Below are 24,353 nucleotides of genomic sequence, written 5' to 3' on the forward strand. Positions count from 1 at the left end.
GCCCTCCTCCCAGAAGAAGCAGATGCTTGAGACCCTTTTAGACTTCAACTTGATTAAAACACAGACTAAACACATTTCATCTGCCCTTTTGCTGCAGGCAGTAGGCTTGACTTTCTGCTAGAACTTTTGAAACTTAAAGTCACGTGTCATTTTCCTTAGTTGGACTTTTCCTTGAGACAGATTTTCAGTTTGTAGCATAGGCTGATCTTGATGTTTGTGTGGAGCCAAACCTGACCTGGAACTTGTGATCTCTGCCTCAGCCTTAAAAATGCTATGGTTCCAACTGTCTGCACTCAAGTCCAGCTGATTTGACTTTTGATGTTGTTTCTTGTATTGAAACCAAGACCCCTTTTGTGCTACACAATAACTCTGGACTGAGACATATTTCTGGCCCATGAATGTGCTTTATAAACAAAGCCAAATGCCAAGTAATAAATCAGGAAATCTATTTTTGCAACAGAAGACACAACTGTCAATCCAATGGCTGTTTGGTAGGTGTGCTATGATTGCTCCCCACAAAGCAAAAGCAAATCTGGGAATCATGGTTCATTTCTACAATATAGCATTCTGGAAGCTGAGCCTAAAAGATGGCTGTGAGTTCAAGATCAGCCTGGATTATACTATAAAACCCCATCTCTAAAAACAAATAAAGCAAAAAAAACCTGACAGCAAACAAATCAGAAAAAATGAAGAAAACAGGGTGAAAACTGAAAAGATAATCAACTCTGGGTTGATGTGATATGTGTACGATATTTGCGAATTTGAAAATGACGTTGCATGGTCAGGAAACATTGTTCAGTTGGTAGAATACATGCCACAAAGACAGAGTGAAGTCTAGAAGACTTTGGGTTCTCAATGATAACATGTCTCACTATCATGCAAATTTCAATTTAATAAAGGATTTCTCTTTCAAAGGAAATCAAAAGTGAAAGCAATCAGGAGGACCCAGTTCATCCCACCGAGGCTGGTAGGAACATGAAAGCACATGGGATTCTGTGTATTTGTATATTGGACAGGAAAGCATATTTCTAATTATCTGGAAAGCTCCTAGAGGAGAACACTGAGGTAAAGGGAGCTGTGGGTGAGAGAGTCAGTGCTCCTGTGGCATCTTGAGAGTGAATGCAGGACTACAGACAACTGTCCTCATGCCAGATCCAAACCAGCTAGTGTTAAAGGCATCGTGCAGCAGGTTGGTCTCCTGAGATCCTAAAGGGAAATTAGGGTGCCAGGATATCCAAGTCCCTGTCAAATGAGAGGCCTTAGACATAGTACCCCACATTCTGCTGCTATAGAAAGATGAGAGGGTCTTAGGGTATGGAGGGTGTCATGGGAAGGAGAGGAGAGTCCTAATCCACCCTTAGCAGACAAGCAAAGCAATCAGAGAGATGTGAAGGTACATCGTCCTCTGCCTCCCTTCTCTCCACAGGCTTGGCTCTGAGGGAAGCCCAGTGGTTTCAAGAGGCAAAGAGTCTGAGTGAGCAGCTGCGAGGCGCCTACACCAAAACCACTTTCTGCCACATGAATTTGCCAGAGGTGTGCTCCAGCCAAGGCACTGACCACTTGCTTGGCTGTGATGTGTCCATAGTTTCAAAGCACATCAGCAGGCCAATGCAAGGTGCCCTGACAATCCCCAAGGTCTTCACCAATCTCAGCTCTGTCATGTGTGTGGAGGGGGAAGCTGGCAGTGGGAAGACAACCTTCCTGAAGAAAATAGCTTTTCTTTGGGCATCAGGGTGCTGTCTCCTGTTGAACAGGTTCCAGCTGGTCTTCTACCTCTCCCTTAGTTCCACCAGACCAGATCAGGGTCTGGCAAGCATCATCTGTGCCCAACTTCTAGAGGCAGGAGGCTGTGTTAGTGAAGCATGCCTGAGCAGCATTATCCAGCAGTTAAAAAACCAGGCGTTGTTCCTATTGGATGACTATAATGGGGTAGACTTGCTCCCCCAAGTGCTAGAGACACTGATTACCAAAAACTACTTGTCACTAACCTGCTTATTGATCACTTTCCATACAAACAAGGCCAGGTCCATCCGTCCATACCTGGATACAATTCTAGAGATCAAAGAGTTTCCTTTCTATAATACAGTCTCTGTATTAAGGAAGGTCTTCTCAGAGAGTATAACACGTCTGCAAGAGTGGTTTACTTTGGACAGAATGAGGATTTACAGGGAATTCACAAAACTCCTCTCTTCATGGCAGCACTCTGTTCTGACTGGTTTCAAAATCCTTCTGACCAGCCCTTTCATGATGTGGCAGTTTTCAAGTCCTATTTGAAGTACCTGTCCTTAAAGTACAAAGCTGCAGCTGAGGCCCTCAAGGCCACTGTGTCCTCATGTGGGCAGCTGGCCTTGAGGGGTCGTTTTTCTTCATGCTTTGAGTTCAACAATGATGACCTCACAGAGGCCGGAGTGGATGAAGATGAAGACCTGACCACCTGCTTGATGAGCAAGTTCACCCCCCAGAGGCTGAGACCAGTCTACCGGTTTTTAAATCCTCTCTTCAAAGAATTTCTTGTTGCCATGAGGCTGACTGAACTCTGGGTTCAGACAGACAGGAAGACCAAGATCTGGGAATTCATTATTTGAGACAAATTAACTCGTCCTTGAAGGCTCTGGCCACCTACAACAACTTTTTGAAGTATGTCTCCAGCTATCCTTCATCAAAGGCAGGGCCAGAAGTTGTGTCTCATTTGCTTCAGTTGGTGGATGAGAAAGAGTCATTGAAGAATATGTCTGAAGAAGAGAATTATGTAAAGCACAGAGTAGAACCTTCCTTGATAACACAGTCAATTAAAAAAAATGTGACAGTTTTCTCCTGAAGCTTTTTCTTTGATTTTTTCAGAAAATTTATTGGGCATTGCTCTAAACTTTGCTTATGAAAGCAACACAGTTTCTGCATGTTCTCCATTGATTTTACAATTCCTTTGAGGGAGAACATTGGCTTTAAATGTATTGAATTTCCATTACTTTAGGGACGACCCAGAAAGCCTGTTACTGTTGGCAAGTATTAAAGTCTTCATAAATGGAAAGAAAATGTCACCTAATGTAGGTTACTCAGTCATGAAAAAGTGTTATGAAACACTACAGCCACCAACTCTAGATGAGGACTATGCATCTGCCTTTGAACATATGAAGGAATGGGCAGAAATTTTAGATAAAAATGAAGAGAATTAATACAGTATTTTGAATATCCAATGCAGCCATCTACCCAAAATAAATTCTGGGTATTGGAAACTGTCACCCAAGTCACACAAGATCCCTAGGTTGGAAGTTGCAGTGGCCAACATGGGCCCTGCAGAGCAAGCACTGCTCTGGGTCCTAATGGAAGTCTTCTCAGCTTCACAGAATATTGAGCTCTGCTTGTCCAACAGCAGTGGCTTTCTTGAAAGAATCCGCCGGGCTCTGGAGCTGAATAAGACCTCTGTCACCAAATGCTCTGTGTGCAGGCTGGAGCTCAGCACAGCAGAACAGGAGCTGCTTCTCACCCTGCCTGCCCTACAGTCTCTTGAGGTCTCAGGGACAAACCAGTTACCAGGTATCCCTGAGTGTGCTTTCACAAGCATTCTGGCTGACTCTGTGGTTTCTCATTCTTAGTGTTAGCTGAGTAAACTTCTCAGGCACATGCCATGAATGTGCCATGATAGGAGCGATCTGAATACTCTCACTGTTTGGGGCAGTGTATAAGGCCCAGAATCCTAGAATGGGTTTCAAGTAACTCAGACGACACTAGGAAAATATTGCCACCTTCGTTTCATCTCTCAATGTCCTCAGAAGGTTGCTTGAGTAGCTTGTTGTTGGTAAATGGGGCATTGTGTGTCAGATGATGCTGGAGAACCTTCTGCACTCTCGCTGCCCAGAGGAGGAAATGGCTTCTCCACAGAAGACATTTAATATGCATAAATAATAATTACGTCTTCTTCTAAGCACTGTTTGATAGTTTTCAGGATAGACTTTATAATGATGTCTTTTAAAATATATTTATTTCAGTGTGTGTGTGTGTGTGTGTGTGTGTGTGTGTGTGTGTGTGTGTGTGTGTTCCTGTGCCTGTGCCCCTCAGAGGTAAGAAGAGAGTGTCAGATCCTTTGGAGCTGTGGTTACAGGTTGTTTCAGCTGCCTAATGTGGGTGATGGGAACCTAACTGTGGTCCTCTGCTGAACAACAGGAGCTCTTAGTTGCCAAGCCATCTTTTCAGCTCCTAGACTTTACTATCTTTCATTCAGTTCATTTCTCAGTTTTTATACCATGGCAAATATTTAATTTTTAAATTTTTTTATTTTTAGTAGCAGCACTTTGATTTTTTTTTAGCAGCCTGCTATATGCTCAAGTATTCTTTGCTCTGTCTGTATTGTCCTTTTTCTTTTTGTCTTTTAACTTTTTTTAACGATATTTTTGTTTTTTTTAATAATTTATTTAATTTTTATTTTATGTGCATTTGGTGTGGTGATGTCAGATCCCTTGAAATTGAAAACCAGATCCCTTGAAAAACAGTTGTGAACTGCCATATGGGTGTTGGGAATTTAACCCTGGTCCTTTGGAAGACCAGACAACACTCTTAACCACTGAGCCATCTCTCCAGCCCTGTCCTTTTTCTTTTTAAGAATTACTTTTGAGACTATAAAATATATCATGTCCTTTTTTCCTATCTTCCATCCAAGCCTTTCCATATACCCCTCCTTGCTCTCTCTCAGATTCATGGCACGTTTTTAAATTTAGTTGTTGATATTGATATTGACATATATACATACATGTGTGTATATATATTTCTAATATACTTGTATACTAATTATGTGTATACATTTCTCAATACTTAAATACTTGCTCAGTCTGAATACTACTACTTGTATATATGACTTAAGGGCTGACCATTTGTTAGTACATAACCAACTGGCATGCTCTTCCCTGGGAAGACTGGTTTTCCCATCATTAGCATCCCTTAGGTTTTTATAGTTCTTTATGTAGGGTTGAGGCCTCATGAGCTTTCAATATTTCTTTTTCCTTTTTATTTCTTTTTTCCTTCCTTCTTTTTCTCTCTCTGTTTATTTTGTTTGCCTGTTTTATTGTTTTTACTTACATTTATTTCATTATATTTTTGACAATGTCATACATGAGTGCTGTATTCACATACTTTCTATGCCATGCTCTCTTCCCTCCAACACCTACTGTTGTTCCCCAGTTCCCTGTCAACCTATTCTCCATATCTGTATATATAACACATATATAAATACAAACTGCTGAGTCTATTAGTGTTTATTGTATATGTATGTGCTCAGGCCTGACCGCTTGGGATTGGATAACCTGCTGGGCATTGTCTGTGGAGAAGCTGAGTCCCCTCTCAGCATCCACTAAGCACACATAGCTCTTCATCTAGGGGTGGAACTACCCATATTGTTTTTAACTGGTGTTGTCATTGTATAGGCCTTGCTTAGGCAACCACATTGTTGAGATTTTATGGGTGTAGCTTTCTGGTCATTTGTATAGAACTCACTATCTCATAGCAGATATTCTGATTCTCTGGCTCTTACAAGCTTCCTGTCCCCTCTCCTACCATGTTCCCTGAGCCTTGGGTATAAGAGCAGTCTTATATATATCAATTGGGATGGGCTCCACATGGTTGCTTGTTCCCTAGGTTTTGTCCAGTTGTGGACTTCTGTGGTTTATAGTCTCTGTCTTCTATAAAAAAGAAGCTTCTTTGACAGGTGGTGGTGGCATACACCTTTAATCCCAACACTTGGGAGGCAGAGGCAGACAGTGTTCTGTGAGTCTGAGACAGTCTGGTCTACAGAGTGAGTTCCAGGAGAGCCAGGGCTATGCATTGAAACCCTGTCTCCAAAAACCACACACACACACACACACACACACACACACACACACACACACACGGAAAAGAAAAAGAAAAAGAAAGAAGAAGCTTCTTTGATTTCTTTGCTGCAGATCGACAGCTACACTTGTCTGTGGATATAAGGACAAGTATTCAGAATGCAGGTAGAAATTACACTTGTTTAGCAATTGGCAAGTGTAGGCTGTCTTTCAGGGTCCATGACCTTACCAGCCACAGGAAGTTAGCTAGGTTTATGGTAGCAGGCATGAATTTCCTATTACTGAGCAGCCTTTACATTTTATTGGGTAGGTGTTGGTTACCTCCAAGATACAAAAAGCCATTAATATACCATAGGATATATCCATGCTGGTCATTGTTATGGTTCATAGGCTTTGTGGCTGGTTAGGATGGTGAATTGCTTTTCTCCCTTGACAGCTTTCATAGCACCTTTAGGTACTGTGAGTTAGTCTTTTTTGTTTGTTTTGTTTGTCTTAATCAGTGGTGAAAGAATGGTCTCAGAACTGTTTGTCTCAATTGGCCATTTAAGTTTAATAGTAAAAGACTGGTTAGTGATAACAATGCATCGTAAAACCTTCAGAAGAAAAGAAGAATGTTTCCTGGACCTTTGTGTGTATGTGTCAGTTTTAAGTTATTAGTTTTCAAAATCAGTACTTTTTAATGGACACAACTTGACCAAAAATCTGTCACAGAATTTTGAGACCCATTAAAACAAGTTTAATGAGAAGGGAAAGAGAGAGAGAGAGAGAGAGAGAGAGAGAGAGAGAGAGAGTCTTTAGGGAAGAGGCTTCCAAGGTCAGTTCTAGATTCTTTCACATCTTGAGCTTGAAATATGTCATGTCTTGAGTAATAGGATCTTGTCATCAAATTCTGTGAGGCAACCAAGGGAAACAGCAAAAGCCTATGTTATATTGGAGGGGGGTGTCTCCTGACCACAATGCGAAGAGAAATTTTTATACCTTGCACTTGGACTTTAATTTTTTCATGGCATTTTCACCTCCAGTGGCATAACTTCACTTCAGTTATGTTTATATGTACACCTATACTTACATATATTATATGTGCATTTTTAGGTAAACATTAAATATGACTTTTTCCTGGTTTTTAAAAATGTGCCTCCTGCTCTTGGTTCTGGTGTTTAGGTAGTGTCTTTGCTTGTGCAGGTTAGATTTAAACTCACTATGTACTGGATAGTTCTGCTTCTACATATCTCATCCTTGAAAAAAAATTTAGTGTGATGAAAAATATCCACTCACAGATTCCAGAAGAGCTGGTTGACTCTCATGCAACAGGTAGACAAAGCAGGGTAAGAATGTAGCTTAGCTGGTAGAATGTTGATATGCCATAAACATGCATTCTATAACATAAACATTCATAAGATCTTGGGTTGAATTCCCAGCACTGTGCAAACTGAGCAAGGTTGTTCATGTTTGTATTCTCAATACATGGTAGGTGGTGGCAGAAGAAATTCATGGGCAGCTTCGGCTACATACTAAATTTAAGGTCAGACTGGGAACTTGAGATTCTGTCTCAAAATAAGAGAAATGAGAAAAATGTAGATGGAGGGATAGATAGAAGGGAGTGTAAAAAAAATGGAAAGTGAGAAATAATGTAATTTTATTTTAATCTCAAAACAATTTAAAAATTAAAGATAAGAGATATAGGATAAAAATATAGCTCAAAGTAGATCAATGATAGTTCAAGAATGAAACCATAACAGGTAATCTTTTAGACCTTAGATTTGAAAATGGACCTTAACTATGACATAGAACACAAAAGAAAAAATATGCCTTTGAACTAAGAAAACAACCAGCAGGTAACTATTACCCTAAGTTTACAGTAGTGGAATGAATACCTTGGCATTAACTAAATGCTCTTTTATTGAACAGAAGGCAGAAACACACACACACACACACACATACACACACACAGACACAAGTAACATTGGACAAATCAATCAGGTGTATTTATATATTTGGGAATATATGTATACACACATATGTGTGTGTAAAACAATTATATTTTTCTCCCTTCCGCTTCTTTGCTTCAACCTCTTTGATGAACTCCCCTTGCTCTCAATCGAATTTATGACCTTTTTCTTTAGATGTTTTATACACACATACACACACACACACACACACACACTCACACACACACTTACACACATATGCAACCTGGTCAGTCCATACAATGTTGCACACACACACACATATGTATATATATTTGCATCCATATCAGTCCATATGATGTCACACACACACAGAGTGATGACCATTTGTCATTGTATAACCATTTGGTGTGCTCTTCCCTGGGAAGAGTATTAATCCCAATCTCAGCAGTCCTTAGTTGCCTGACGTTCTTCCTTCTGGCTGAGGCTTCGTGAGCGTCAGCCTGTCCACGTTAGCATGTCCATTGGTGTGAATCTTGTTCAGGTCATGTTTAGGAAACCTTCTTAGTGAGACTTCATGGGTGTAGATTCTCTGACATTTCCAGAAGACAGAACATCAGTAAATCTTGGCATTCCTCTGGCTCTTAGAATCTTTCCCATCCTTTTCCCCACAGTGATCTCTGAGCCTTAGGCCAACCAGTCATGTTGTAGATGTGTCAGTTGGGACTAGGCATCACAATTCTTAATTTTGATCAGTTTGGTTTTCTGTAATAGTCTTCCTCTGTTGCAAAGAGAAGTTTCTTTGATGAGGGTAGGGATAGTCTGTGGGCACAAGGACAGATATGGAGAATGTAGTTAGGGATTATGCTGGTTTAGTACAGTAGTTTAGTACAGTGGAGGTTGTTCTTCAACATCCAAGCTTTGCAAGCCCTGAGAACTTGGCTAGGTTTCCAGTACCAGTCATATCTTCCCTCTTGTTGAGTGGAACTTATGTCCAATTAGAGATGGTTGGTTACCATTAAGGTATAAACGCCACCATTACACTGTTAGAGGTATTGTGTCACGCTGGTCATTGCTGTGGTTCATAGATATCATAGCTGTGAAGAATTGGTTGCTTCCCTCCATTGGAAGCTTGCATGCTGCCTTCGGGTACAACAAGAGCTAGTCCTCAGGGAGGAGGCTCTCAGGTCAGTTCCAGCTCACATCTTAAGGTCCTGTGCCTGAAGTGCATGGTCTCTTCAGCAATAGAGATATATCTTCCACCTCTGGAAGGCAAACAATGCCATCAGAAATAGTCTTTAATGTTTTGGGAGCTTCTTAGACAATCCTGACTGACAACACAAAAAGAGGGCTTCTCATGCCTGGTGTCAGGATTTTTGTTACATAACCTAGGGATTTTGGGTGGAGCATTGTCAGCACAGATGAGAAATTTTCATTTAAATTATGTATATTTGTATGATATTTATATATGTATGTATAGATTTATATATTACTTAAATGTATCATAGGTATATTTAAGTAGATATAGTAGTTAATAGTCCCTCCATCCTCCTTCTCTATTTGTCTCCTTCCTCTCCTCTGTGTTTAAAGTCCCCTGTTTTTCGTATTTACTCTTTTACATTGCTTGAACCCTGCGATTTCCCCTCTGTTGCTATTTCTCTCTCTATTGCTCTCCTCACAATGGCCTTTCCCCCCTGTTTTATGCTGCTACTCCAGATTATGTACTCATATCTGAGATTTTGAGCCAGGAACCTCAGGTGACAGTTGTCTTTCTAGGTTTGGATTGCCTCACTTGTTTAGTTGGGCCAAGGGCCTGTCAATCTTGTTTATTTTCTCAAAAAAGCCACAATTCTTATTTGTTGATTCCTGGTGTTGTTTTATTTTAGTTCATTAATTTCCACTTTGAGTTTTACTATTTCTTGCCATTAACTGGATCTGGGTTTGGTTTCGTTTCATTTTTCCAAATGTTTGAGTTGTACCATTAAGTCATTGATCTGTACTTTATCTGTTTTTTTTTTTTTAATGTAGTACTTAGAGCTATAAAATTGTCATGTAGGATTATTTTTAATGTGTCTCCAGGTTTTTGTGTTGTGTTGTATTTATTTAGTTATAGTTAATCTCTTTCATTTCTGTCTTGATTTTCTCTTTGACCCATTCATCATTCAGTAATGTGTTTAATCTCCATAGTATGTGTATTTGCTAGAGATGTGTTGATTTTAAGTTTTATATATTATATTATGACCATACTGGATACATTGAGTTATTTAAATCTTTCAGAATTTGTACAGATTTGTTTTGTGTCCCAGAATATGATCTATTTTAGAGAAGCTTGTATGTGTAGCTTAGTAGACTGTATGTTCTTTGGTGTTTGGGTGAAATATTCTATAGGCATCTGTTAAGTTCATTTCATAGATGATGTCATGTAAAGTTGATGTTTCTATGCTTATTTTTTATTCTATTGGCGAAACAAGGGTATTGAAATCAGCTAATTCCAATGCGTTGGTGTTAGTGTGTGTCTCTAATTCCAGTAGTACACTTTTTATACAATTGGATGCATCAGAATTTGGCGCATATATGTTTACAATAATAATGTGTTTTGGTTAGCTGTTTTCTGATTAGAGTGAAGTATTTTTCCTCATTTCCTCTACATCATTTTTGTTTAAAGTTTATTTTGTCAGATATTAGCATAACAATGCTTCTTGACTTTTAGTGTCACTTAATTGGAGTATTTTGTGTATCCTTTACTCTATATAAGTGCCTATCTTTATTTTTTTAATATTCATAGAAGCTTTTTTCTTTTTTAATAATAATTTTTATTTTTATATTAATCACAGGTTATTTACTTTGTATCCCAGCTGTAGCCCCATCCCTCATTCCCTCCCAATCCTGCCGTCCCTTCCTCATCTTCTCCCTGCCCCTTTCCAAGTCCACTGATAGGGCACTGATAGGGGAGGACCTAATCCCCTTCCATCTGCCCCTAGCTTATTAGGTCTCTTCAGGAATGGCTGCAGTGTCCTCTTCTGTGACCTAGCAAGTCTGCTCCTCCCTTCGGGGGGGGGGGAATGAAAAGCCAGCCATTGAGTTCATGTCAGAAATAGTTCCTCTTCCCCTTACTAGGCTACACATTTGGATACTGAGCTACCTTGGGCTATATCTGAGGAGGGGTTCTAGGCTATTTCCATACATGGTTCTTGGCTGGAGAAATAGTCTCATAAAAGACCCCTGTCCCCTGATATATTTGGTCCTTGTGGAGCTCCTGCCCTCTCAGACAATTAGGAATAGTGATTCCTCAAGATCCAGCTATACCACTCCTAGGCATATATCCAAAAGATGCTCAAGTACAAAACAAGGACATTTGCTCAACCATGTTTGTAGCAGCTTTATTTGTAAGAGCCAGAACCTGGAAACAACCTAGATGTCCCTCAGTTGAGGAATGGATACAGAAATTGTGGTACTTTTACACAATGGAATACTACTCAACAATTAAAAATGAGGAAATCATGAAATTTGCAGGCAAATGGTGGGACCAGAAATGACCATCCTAAGTGAGGTATCCCAAAAGCAGAAGGACACACATGGTATATACTCACTTATATAGACCTATAAGATAGGATAAACATACTGAAATCTATACACCTAAAGAAGATAAACAAGAAAGAGGACCCAGGGTAAGTTGGTGAATCCTTACTTAGAAAGACAAATGGGATGGACATTGGATGTAGGAGAAAACAAGAAACAGGACAGGAGCCTACCACAGAGGGCCTCTGAAAGACTCTACCTAGCAGTGTTTCAAAGCAGATGCTGAGACTCATAACCAAACCTTGGGCAGAGTGCAGGGAATCATAAGAGAGAAGGGGGAGTTAGTAAGTGCCTATCTTTAAATCTAAGATAGTTGCTCATAGACAACAGATAGATGAATATATTATTATTATTATTATTATTATTATTATTATTATTATTATTATTATGTTTCTAGAGACAGGGTTTCTTTGTTTGGCCTTGGTTATCTTGGAACCTGCTCTGTAGAACAGGCTAGCCTCATTCACAGAGATCCATCTGCCTCTGCCTCCTCAGTGCTGGAATTAAAGGTTGTGCTACTACTGCCTGACATGATTTTATTTCTTGATTCATTCAGCCAGCCTGAATCATTTGATTGGAGAATTGGGACCATTAATATTTGAAGGTATTATTGAAGTGCATATGTTGGTTGTAGTGATGTGTTGTTGATTTCTGGTGTTGTTTGTGCTCTCAGTGCTACTTTGTACTTTAGTAATCATACCTTCAAATTTCTTCATCTCTTAGCTCAGTTCACCCCTCTCTTCAGTCTGAAATAATGTCTCCCTTAATTTCTTTAGGCTAGTTTTTTGGATATAGTTTTCATAGGCTATTTATATCATAGAATTTTCCCCTCAATCAAGTATGGTAGATAGTTTTACTATCAGTATTAATCTAGATTGTCTGTTGTGGTTTTTTAGGATTTGATATGCAGTGACACAGACTTTTCTGGCATTCAGTGTTTCCATTGAGAAATCAGCTGTTGTTCTGATGGGTGTTCCTGTATGTGTGACCTGTGTTTCTTCTCCTGATGTTTTCAAATTTTTTGTATACTTAATGTTTTCATTAAAGTATGCCATGAAGCAGAGTGCAGGGAATCTTATTAAAGAAGGGCGAGGAAGACCTGGAGAAGTCAGGAGCTCCACAAGACAGCAATAGAACCATAAATTCTGAACACAGGGGTCTTTTCTGAGACTAATACTCCAACCAAGGACCACTTATGGAGATAACCTAGAACCTCTGCACAGATGTAGCCTATGGCAGCTCAATCTCCAAGTGGGTTCCCTAGTAAAGAGAAAAGGGACTGTCTCTGACATGAACTCAGTGGCTGGCTCTCTGATCACCTTCTCCTGAGAGGGTGCAGCCTTGCCAGGCCACAGAGGAAGACAATGCAGCCAGTCCTGATGAGACCTGATAGGCTAGGGTCAGATGGAAGGGAAGGAGGACCTCCCCTATCAGTGGGCTGGGAGATGGGCATGGAAGGAGAAGAGGGAGGGATGGTTAGATTGGGAGGGGATAAAGGAGGGGCTATAGCTGGGATGCAAAGTAAATAAATTTTAATAAATAAAAAGAAAAGAAACAACAATAGTTGAAATATTAAAAAAAGACATCAGCATTATTGTGTAGTTAGTAATTAAATTATTGAAATTAAAACAAAATATGCCATGAAGAGTTTCTTTTCAGGCTTTTTCTATTTGGTGTTCCCTGTGCTTCCTGTATCTTCTGTATGGGTATGTCTTTTCTTAATCTGGGCAAGTTTTCTTCTATGATGTTGTTGGAGAGCTGGTCTATGTCATTGACCTGGGCTTTTTCTCCCTCATCTATTTCTCAAATTCGAAAGTTTGCTCTTTTCTTGGTGTCCCACATTTCCTGTATGTTTCTTTGCTGTGTTTCCCCCCATATTCTTTGCTAATTTTATGTACTTTATCTTCAAGTCACTCCTCATACTGAATCAACAGCTTGATTCATTATACTTGTAAGTCTGTCCTTTGAGTTTTTTAGTTCAGTTATTGGGTTTTTCAATTTTATATATGTTTATCTTGAGTCTTACTGAGTGTTTCTATATTTATCGAATTTTATTTTCAAATCCTGGATTTTCTTTGTCATTTAATCAGTTTTATGATTGTGAGGGTTGGATTGGACCTACAAGTTGGATATGGCTAAAGTGGACACTGGAGCCTGAGCTGATATGCAAGATGTGCATTTTAGTCCAAGCTTGTGGGGGTTGGGGAAGGTGGGAGGTGGGGTGCATCAAGAAAACTCACCCAGCTAGACCCTGGAGAAGATTGTGTAGGATGTGTCTGAAGGTTGGGGGTGGAAAGGAAGGCAGGGTGGATTTTAAAAGAATTCTACAGTTTGGCAGTGACTCAGCAGAGGTGGCTGGACTAGGCCTAGGTACTGGATGTGGGATCCAAACTAGATCTAGGCGGTTTGGGGATGGATGAGAGAGGATGGTTGGAGAGTTACCTGGACAGACTTTGGTAGAGGATGCACAGGATCAGGTTGGTGGAGAGGTTCTGAGTTACATTTTTATGTAAGTTGGAGTTAAGAATTAAACTATAATCTTTTGCATGTGCAAAACCAGTTGTTTCCCATGCTTTTTTTTGGTTGGGGAAAATTTTATATATTTTGTGAGTCTAGAGACCAGCACAGAGCTTCTCCTATAGTCTATAATCATCAGATGGCAGTATCTTCATGGCTGTGCTTCCTACGCAGATGTTAGGAAGTCTGAGAAATTTCATTCTGAAAGCATGAAAATGGCTAAAGATGACAGCGTAGTTTAGAACTTCCACTGGGGAACTTGAGTGATGGGAACTATGTGCTGCTTTCCAGATCAACTCTTTGCTGACTTGGACAAGTTCCTGGGACTGAAAGAACTGTCTGTGAGACTAGATGGCAAAGCAGATGTGCTTTCAGTCCTTCCTAGAGAGTTCCCAAACCTCCACCACATGGAGAAGTTATCCATCCAAACTTCCACGGAGTCTGACCTCTCCAGACTAGGTAAGGATGGTGCTTGGATCTCCAGCTCATGTCTCAGCTGGAAAAGCTACTTGGCTAGTAATTGGTAGAACCATCATTACTTAAACCTTCCCTGGGCTTCACAGTGTGAATTGTTCCCACATGGGAAGGTGTGGGAACAGTGCTCTTCCTCCTTAAGAGAGCAGAGATTTATTTGTTACCCAAGTCTAACATGTGGGGAACTGTTCTCAGCCCTTCATAACCGCTGACTCAGTCTTCACAGCCCCTGTGTAAGAGAAGGTATGATGATTATTGCTGATTGTCAGCTGGGGAAATGAGGTCAGGGATGGCTCAGGACTAAGGAAATGTGTCTCCAAACAGAAGGTTTGACTGCATAGCCTGAGCTTTACACTCCTAACACTTCCTCTGCAAAGCAGTGTGTGGAGTCCTCTTCTTTTGCTGTCTGAGTGGCAAGTGCAGATCTGTCTACTGAGGGCGAAGGAATCTGACTGGGAGCAGTGCAGGTGTTGCAGCTCTGAAGTGAAAGGCTTCCCCTACAGGAATTCTGCTCCAACTGCCTGGAGAGTTTCCCCAGTGCAAGTGTAATAGCTCTGCTTCTGCAGGGGAGGTTTCCCCAGCAAACATTCTGCTCAGTCAACAGGGTTTCGGTGTGCTCCAGAAGATATCCTGGCAGTCCAGAGCCAAGGAATACCACCAAGCCACACCACGTAACAAATCTCGCACAAGAGATTTATTGGGAGGGAAGAGTTGGGGGAGGTGGTTGCTTCTTCTCAAGCAAGAAGCAGCAGAGAATTGGGTGGAACACAGAGTTTATGTAGGGTTGCATGGTGTGCGGTTGGAGGGGCAGAGCTTTCCAGGGAGGTCTAGGAGTGGAGGGATTCTGTGGCCTGATTGTCGGGACAAGATCAGGGATTGAGACAATTTTATTGCTTGTAGGCCTGGGGCCTTGTGGGTTTACAATGTACACAAAGTTTACAAAGGGAGTACATGGCTTTTGAGTTGGCTTGAATAGCCAAGAAGCAGTTAGAACCTTTTCTCCATTTCTCTTCATCCCAGCCTCCTGTTGACAGACAACTGTGCAGCCATTTTTCTAGAACATGCCATTTAGCAAAATGACAAAAGCAACATCAGATCCTTAATTTTTTTTCAGTTGACTTTTTTTTAATTAATTACACTTTATTTATTTTGTATCCCCCCATAAGCCCCTCCCTACTCCCCTCCCGATCCCACCCAGCCTCCCCTTTCTGCATGCATGCCACTCCCCAAGTCCACTAATAGGGAAGGTTCTCCTCTCTTTTCTGATCTTAGTCTATCAGTTCACATCAAAAGTGGCTGCATTGTCCTCTACTGTGGTGATCCTTAATTTTTAAAGCACTGAACACTAAGGAGATGTAAGCTAGAAACTGACATGGCAGATTTGCATGTCAAAAAGTCACTAGAGTATGGAGGCTCCTGCCTATAGTCCCAGCATTTGGAGGGGTTAGACAGGAAGACTATCACATCAAAGTCAGCCTCTCTCTGTAAATGTAGTTATTTCCATGCTAGTCGGAGATACAATATGAGACCCCTTCTGAAAAGAAACAAGAGCAAGCAAACAAAACATTTTCAAAGTTGAAGGTAAATGTGCTTAAGTCAGTCCTGTTGGCTTCAGTCCCATAGATCTGTGTGGTGAAAGGAAACATCGAGTTCTCCCAGTTTTCCCCTGACCTCCCAACATGTGCTTGGCACATGGATGATCTCCACACACCACATACACACAGACAAAATAAATATGTTTACATGTTTTTAAAGTTGTGTTTCAGAGTTGTTCTCTTTTTTTATATTACTTTGTACAGAATTCCTATTGTGTCAGTAAAGGGTGCAAACATGGAGACATCAGGATGCTGACACTCGGGGTGAAATATACTGAACAGAAATAGTTTTCTTTTTCAGTTCACTGTTTCCAGAGGGGGTCAAGAACTTGCCCCGGGTCATCTGCTCACTAGTCAGTTGCAGAAACTGAGCATAACCCCAATGAATGTAGTCTGACTTCTAAATACTGTGCCACTTTGTCACAGAGGCACTGGGCCCCCGAGTCACAGCCTGTTAAATCAGTGTGGCTGGAACTGATGTTGAGGGTCCAATTCTGATAGAAATTCGTGGCCGTCTCTAATTTCTGAAAATATTTCATCTTTTGCAGTTAAAATGATTCAGAACTCTCCAAATCTTCATGTCTTCCATCTGAAATGTAATTTCCTGTTGAATTGTGAGTCTCTCATGGCTGTGCTTGCTTCCTGCAAGAAAATCAGAGAGATTGAGTTTTCTGTACGATGCTTTGAAACCACTTCATTTGGTAAGAACTGGACAACTTTGACTTTAGATGCTCCTGTACACAGTCATTCAGTACTCTAGGATTAAAATGCAACTGGTATCGTGGGAACTGTGACGACACTTGATCTTCAGTGACGCTTTCACAAAAGTGAAACACATCTGTCTACAATTTAAATCTTTCATTTTCATCTTCTACTTAGGCATAGTAATTCAACCTGAACATTATATCACCTTTCATCACATTTGAAATACTCTTTATTTCAACAGTACTCTTCTTTTTCATAGGAAACATGTCTGACCTAACTAAAATTTATTTTTTCTTTCCTAGTCACCGTCTTGCCAAATTTTGTTTCTCTGAAGCTACTGAATCTTAACAACCAACACTTTCCAGATAAGGAAACATCAAGAAAGTTTGGTAAGTTTGTAAAACAACATTTCTTAATTTTTTTTCATCTTCTTCTCCTCTCCCTCCTCCTAGAGTGAACCCATAACCAAGCAAGTTGTGTATAGTTGTTCCTTGACACCCATGGCAGTTGGGTCTAAAGCCTGCTGCTGCTGTAAACACTAGAAGATCCTCTATGATACAAAATGGTGCCATGTTTGCCCATGACTCCACACATCCTCCATGTACTTTAACCCATCTCTCCATTGCCTACAACACCTATCGCCCTGCAAACAAATGTTATGCTGTGTTCTTCTGGGAATATTGAAGAGGGAGAAGAGTCTGTATGTGTTTGGTACAGACACAATGTTTAAAAATTCAGCCTGTGGTTGTGGAATGTGCCCATACTTTAGCACAATGACTCATCTATCCAATCTCCCCACAAAGCACACATGTACATACATGCGTACACATACACACATTCACACACACAGAGTTGTTATCTCTACCTAAAAGAAACAAAAGGGATCAAGGAGAAACTCAGGCTCTCCTTATGCACAATAAATCTGAGAAGAACTGTGAAGATAAAGCTCTCTATCCTATATTGGCATTGTCTTGCTTTTTTTAAGAGTGTTTCCCATAAATGCTCATTGTTTGATGAGACTAGAGCTCAGACTCAGCACAGAAATCTGAATACTTGCCTCCTCCTGACTGAGTCTTATGAGGCCTGAGGAGTGGCCTTTCCCTGGGCCTTTATTGTTTACATTCATTGACTTATTTCAAGTCTGTGTTGGGTGGCTGTGCATGATCCACCAAAGTATGGGTCATGCATCAACCATGCTGGTCCTTTGGAGGACACCATAGTGATATTCAGTCTCACCTCTCCCATTCCCCTTCCTCACTTGTTGATCTTCATTCATTAGTCCGGTGCCATCCTTTGCCACACCTTTTGCATACTCCACAAAGCTGAGAGCCTTCCTTTTCAATAATTTCCAGGGGAAAAACACCCCCATACTTTCTAAGAATGCTTTGTCTATTATCCCTTTAAAAATGACCTGGCTTACCACAATTAAAACATCTCACATTTTGATTGTTCTTAAGACTGTTAGAAATTACTTCTGCTATCAGAGCAGCATTATAAACATGAGATCCAATATCAGCCATATTTCTGGTCCATTCATCTATTGGTGCCAATCCTGCTTAAAAGGACTGCTCACACTTTTGCATTCTGAATTAGCATTTTTTCTGTTTTGGTTTTTTTGAGAAAGGATTTCTCTGGGTAGCCATGGCTATCTGGAACTCACTCTGCAGATCAGGCTGGCTTCAAACTCACAGATCCACCTGCCTCAGCCTCCTGATTGCTAGGATTAGAGACATGTATCAACACCACCTGTCTCTGAATTAGCATTTCAAAAGCCAAAAATTCAATCAAAATTTGTCTGACTTGTGAATCTGATACTATTTTATTCACAGCTGAAGTCAATCTTTGCAAAAGGGTCAATATAGACATATTTTGGTCTTTGTAGATTTTAGTAAATGACTCCAACCTCTTTCCTGATTCTTCAACTTTGTACCAAACATTTAAAGCTGCTAAGCAACAAAGTGTCATGGTGTGATTATCATATTCCAGCTACCTTTGTAACTCATCATATTGACCTTTACCTAGCAATGGATCCTGGGAAATATTAATACTTCTAGTCTCATACCATTGTTCTATAGTCCTAGCTTCCTCTTTCTACCATGTTTGCCATTGTAACTGAGAACTAGCTTCCAATATTGCTGTTGCCAAATCTTTCCAGACAAAGGATAATCCTGTTCTAAGTTGCCAATAAGTTTAAATATTTACTTCACATAGGGTGAATGCATACCAAATAAAATGATTACTTCTTTAAATCTCAAATTTAATATGCTTATAAGATTCCATTTAACTTCCTCAGAACATTAGGGGTATCTATCATCTTTTGTATAGTTGCTGTATAATCTAAGGTTGGTTTTCTAATAACCTTAAGCTGCCCCTCTTCAGTTTCATCATGCGGTGGCACAGTAAGTTCTTATCTAAATGTCTCTGACTTTGTCTGAGTGTTGTTCTCATTTTTATTTATAAGTATTTCTAATTTTTCTTCTAAGGCTTGTATCCTATCAGTCCACTTTTGATATTTTTATTTTCCCTATATCTCTAAGTTTTCTTTTTTTTCTTTGAGAGGGTACAAAATTCTACTATGGCTATTAAGGATAAAATATTAATTGCTAGGCTGGTGTAACTATAATCTGAATTATGTCAATCTCAGTCAAGTCGTTTATCTTTTCATTTACTGCTGCTGTTTTAAAGCTATCTAAAGCAGGATTATGCAGGGATCTACCACCTTGTATTATGGTATTTCCCATCTTAACTCTTTCTTGGAGAACTTCCAGGTGACTTAACAAATCTTACAGCTTCTCAGTTTGTCTGCACTGGCATAATTTCCCTGTCCATGTGGTTGTGCCATGTGTTGAAGCACTATATATATATATATATATATATATATATATATATATATATATATGTACAAATTTCAATCACTCAATTTCACCAATAAAGATGCAGGAGCAAGATGCTTGGGCAAAAAATTTAAAAAGGCTGCTGTTTGAGAGAGGCAGAGAAAGCATTTATGTGACCTTCCTCCTCAATCTATGTGACAAAGGGAAACTCTCTTTCCCAATACCATCTCTAAAACCCCTCAAAACTCAGTATCTTACTCTTCTACTTCCCATGTGTTTCTTTATCCATCCTTCTGCCTTTTCTTACTATTTTTTTCTACATTCACTCCCTATCAACTGGTTGCTTGCTCCACCTCTTGAACTTTTGTTGATTTATTTAATCCTGTTCAGGCAAATTCTTGGATTAAAGGCGTTTACTAAGGATGAGCCCCACCACAACTAGAAACAGGATATTTTGATAAACAACACAAGCTCGGGGTTCACAGTGTGATCAAATATCTTGGAACACTGAACCCTTTTCTCTTCTTCTTTGAGAGGGCAGTGATGAGGAGGGCCTCTGTTAGGTGGGGCCTCCTAGAGTGCAGAATGACTAGGTCACAGCTGCTCATAATGGAACAACTACAGAGGATGGCTTGCTGTGTCTCCCATAGCACTGGCTCTGGGTTCTCTCAGGAACCTGGAGGAACTGCTTCTTCCCACTGGGGACGGGATTCACCAAGTGGCCAGACTGATTGTCCAGCAGTGTCTGCAGCTTCAGAGTCTCTGAGTTCTTGCCTTTCACCACACCTTGGATGACAACAATGTGATGGAAATTGGTGAGCTTCCCTCAGAGAAAAGGTTTCACCCTGTGTGTAAGCAGTGGTGCCCCTGGAGCTACCTGCTGTAAATGTCTAGACCTGAGAAAGGCTTCCAAAGCATTCCTCATTTGCACTATCATGCTGCTGCTTCTCATGCCCTTTTGGAAATTTAGATTTATCTTGGTCTAAGTGGGAAGTTCAGTGCTCTCCCTTTTTTTTTTTCTTTAGAGGTGGTCACGGTAAAGGGGTAAGGGAGGGTAGGTAGAGAAGTGTTCAGGCTGTGGTTTGTATTCCCAGTGCTGGGGATTGAACTCAGTACTTCACATACACCAGAGCAGTGTTCCTCTACTGGACCACACCCCGGTAAAATCTATGTCTCCACACTTGTTGCTTCAGATACCTGGCCGTATCCCCTTTTAGTCAACTGGATACTGGCAATATGTAAACAAGTTGTAGCAAGTTGAAATATAGAGCTGCATTCGTTTTCCTGCACATGTTACTGAAACATTTGCCATCAAATCAGTGTGGCAATGAACCAGGTTAAGGCACAGAGCTTCCCCAGTGCCTGAAAGCCCAAGTTGTATCCATTCTCGAACAGCGCCCTCCACTTCCATACACAAATGACCACTGCACTGCTCTCTCTCACCATAGCTTTATTTACAGCTAGACTTTTCATATAAGAGAATTCTACACGATAAGCAATGCTTTGTCTTTTTTCACCAAAAATTGTGTTTGTACCTTATTTCAGAATAATACATATGACCATAGTGCCTTGATTTCACTGCTATGCATCTGTTCATTATTTGACCACGTGTGCCCTCTGTGTGTCTATTCAATGGGCATTTGAGTTGTTTCTAGTAGCTGGTTACTGTGAAGTGCTTCTAAGAGCATTCTCATAAAATATACATGTTGGGTATTTTTGGGGATGGAATTTCTGAGATACCTTACAAATATTGATTAAACCATGTTTTTTGCTTAGATGTGGTAATGCTTGTAAGTCTACACTTGAGGAGGTTCAAGGGTTCCTTGTCTAAATAGCAAGTTCAAGGCCAGGTTGGGTCACAGGAGACTGATCACAAACAAAGAAACAGGAGCAAAAGTCTCCATGGTGTTGTGGTAGCTTTTACCTTCAACAGAAGTTGGTTGACATTCTGTCCCTAGTAAATATTGTCAATCCCTTGTAGTTTGGGTACTCTCATGATTCTCATGGGTAATAAAATCGGAAGCTTTACTGTTTGCCCTGGCCAGCGGAGCTTGTTATTCGGGGGATAGAAGAGGATCTGATCCTGTGAAATGATGGAAGAGAGAAAAGACGAGTCCAAGCAAACAGGTGCTTGTCAAGGACTAACTTTACTGAGCAAAATAAGCTTTTATAAAGGGTTTAGGATGAGGAAGTAGGGTGGGTGACAAGTTACAGATTCTTCTCGGCCAGGGGCCTGAAACATCTTGTGATAAGCCACGGTTCTGTGAGCACATCTCTGCTGCTGCCAAGCAGTATGTTTACCGCAGGTAAGGGAACGGGCAAGTTGAGGCAAGTTGGTGAGTTTCAACAGGTGTTCCCTGACATCTCCAAGCAGTATGTTTACCGCAGGTAAGGGAACGGGCAAGTTGAGGAAAGTTGGTGAGTTTCCACAGGTGGTCCCTGACAACTGTTGTTATAAACAATTTTTTACCAATAAATTTTACCAATAAAGACTCAGGAGCCAGATGCCAGGATGAAAACCTACTAGCTCAGAGAGGCAGAGAAAGGACCCAGCTGACATTCCTTCTCAGCTCAGGTCTGGATGGAAAAAACCCAAAAGGTTTACTAGCTCAAGTGGCAGCTCAGGAAGCAAAGGCCAAAAATCCCAAGGCTGAGGGCTTGCTAGTTCAAAGCCCCAAAGCCATGGAGCTGAGGAGCTGAAGCCCAAGCTAAAGCCAGAGCTTGAGGTAATAGCTCTTTTCTATGTCTCCACAGTGTCTTAAATACCCCTCAATTCAAAGTCCCTCCTATTCTTTAATCACTATGAGCTTGTTTATTGCTCTGCCTCTTGATCTAAGGTTAACTTTATTAAATTTGGTGTACAGAAAGCTCTTGAATTAAGGGTGTGTGTTAGGGCTGTGTAAACCACACCATAATCACCTGTTCACAATAAAAAAATATTGGACGAAAGGTGTGTGATAGGGCTTGTTATGCCCAATGGTAACTTTTGGGGGGTGGGGATCAGGCCTGCTACTCTCAGCTCAAACAAACAAGATAAGAAACAGGGTTTTACAGTACACAATTATGGGCTTCATAATGGGATCAAATATCCTGCACCACTTTAGTTGAGGAGTTGAGGAACATCTTTCAGATTGACCAACATCTGAAAGAAAAACATGAGAGGAAAAAGAAATGGTTTACCTTTCTGAGATGCACCTCAGAAGCCAGATAGATCATACTTGGCTCATGGATACTGCAGTAGGGCTCAAAAATTCTAAGAAGAAAAACACATTATCTTAAGGTGAACCCATCTTCCTAAAGGTGGTCTCCTAGCCAGGTCCCTGACCTGCCCCACATGATTAACCCTTAAAAGAGGAGCTAAGGGCATGATTCCATGTGAGATAGATTCCATTATTTACACCATAATTACTTCCAGAGGGTGTGTTTAAATCTCCAGGTGTGAAACTGGAGATGTACTCAGCAATACTCATTTAGATTGTGTGAAGCCCTGAGGTCATGCCCAAGCACCACAAAAGTCAATCAGTCATTCCATCAATCAGTCAGTCATTCAATCTATTGATCTCTGCCACCTGTCTACCTTCCTTATGGCTCTAGTTTTCTTTTATATCTTCAAGCTAAGTGCAAAGCACATGTAGAGTTGTAAGATCTTTTTGGTAGATCAGTGTTTTTGTTTGTTTGTTTGTTTCTTTTTTACATGTCTTGGCACTTCCTCCTGGTTTCTGTTTCCCCTTTGCAGTTTGGCAAGGTCATTCCCTATTGGCCAGGCAGCTGTTTGGTGCTTTCAAAGAATGACCTCTAAAACATCATGTTGACCATTTCCTACTTTCATTGTCATGGTTGGGAGTAGTACCAATAACTTGTCACCATTATTGACAGCCTCAGGAGTCTCATTTCATAAATGTTTTGTTTTCTAGCCAAGGTAGCAACCAGTGGAGGCTTCCAGAAACTTGAGAACTTAAATCTTTCAGTAAATCATAATATTACAGAGGAAGGATACAGACAATTCTTTGAAGTCCTCGACAACCTGCCAAACCTGCAAGAGCTGAACATCAGCAGGAATCTCTCAGAATGCATCCAAGTTCAAGCCACCACTGTCAAGGCTCTGAGCCAGTGTGTGATGAGACTGCCCAGCCTCATCTGGCTCGGGATGCGCAGCTGGCTCCTGGATGAAGAGGACATGAAAGTGATGAACGCTATGAAGGAAAGACACCCTCAGTGCAAACGCTTGACTATCTTCTGGAAATGGGTACTGCCATTCTCTCCTGTCATTCAGAAGTGAAGGATGCAGCTGAAGGCTACTGACAGTTTTAAATATCTGATTTCCTAAAACATTTTACTGTAGCTAAGCAAGGTGGTACTCCTCTGTACTTTCAGCATTTAGGAGACTGAAGTGGGAGAATCAAGAAGTTCAGAGCAGCCTGTGTTACATAGCAAGATCTTGTCTTAACTGATCAACCTGCTCTTTGATCACCTCCCCCGGAGCAGGAAGCAGCCTTACCAGGCCACAGAAGATGACAGTGCAGCCACTCCTGATGAGACCTAATAGACTAGGATCAGAAGGGAGGAGAGGGGGACTGCCCCTATCAGTGGACTTGGGGAGAAGCATGTGTGAAAAAGGGGGAGGTGGGATTAGAGGGGAGGAGGGAGGGGATTTATGGGGGATACAAAGTGATTTAAGTGTAATTAATAAAAGTTAAAAAAATAAAGGCATAACTAACCATCATATGAAATCATATTTATTAAAGGTGTAGGCTGCTGATAATTTTCTAGAAGCCTGCCTGTTCCTCACTAAACTTAGCAACAATGATGAGCAGTGCCTTGGCAGTCCTTGTATGGTCCTCCTGTCTAAAGATTACAGACTTTGTCAAGTTCATGCAGAGACTACTCCATTGCAAGGTCAATAGGAATGGGCTGGGGAAAAGAACA

At 40.7% G+C, this 24,353-nt stretch overlaps 1 pseudogene; it reads left to right on the top strand.

Moving 5' to 3' along the window:
* Window positions 1–24,029, top strand: part of LOC132654878 (baculoviral IAP repeat-containing protein 1a-like) — a 51,619-nt pseudogene extending 27,590 nt beyond the window's left edge.
* The last annotated feature ends 324 nt before the right edge of the window (window positions 24,030–24,353 follow it).

This window comes from Meriones unguiculatus, chromosome 6, assembly GCF_030254825.1.
Source record: "Meriones unguiculatus strain TT.TT164.6M chromosome 6, Bangor_MerUng_6.1, whole genome shotgun sequence".
NCBI classification, from domain to species: Eukaryota; Metazoa; Chordata; class Mammalia; order Rodentia; family Muridae; genus Meriones; species Meriones unguiculatus.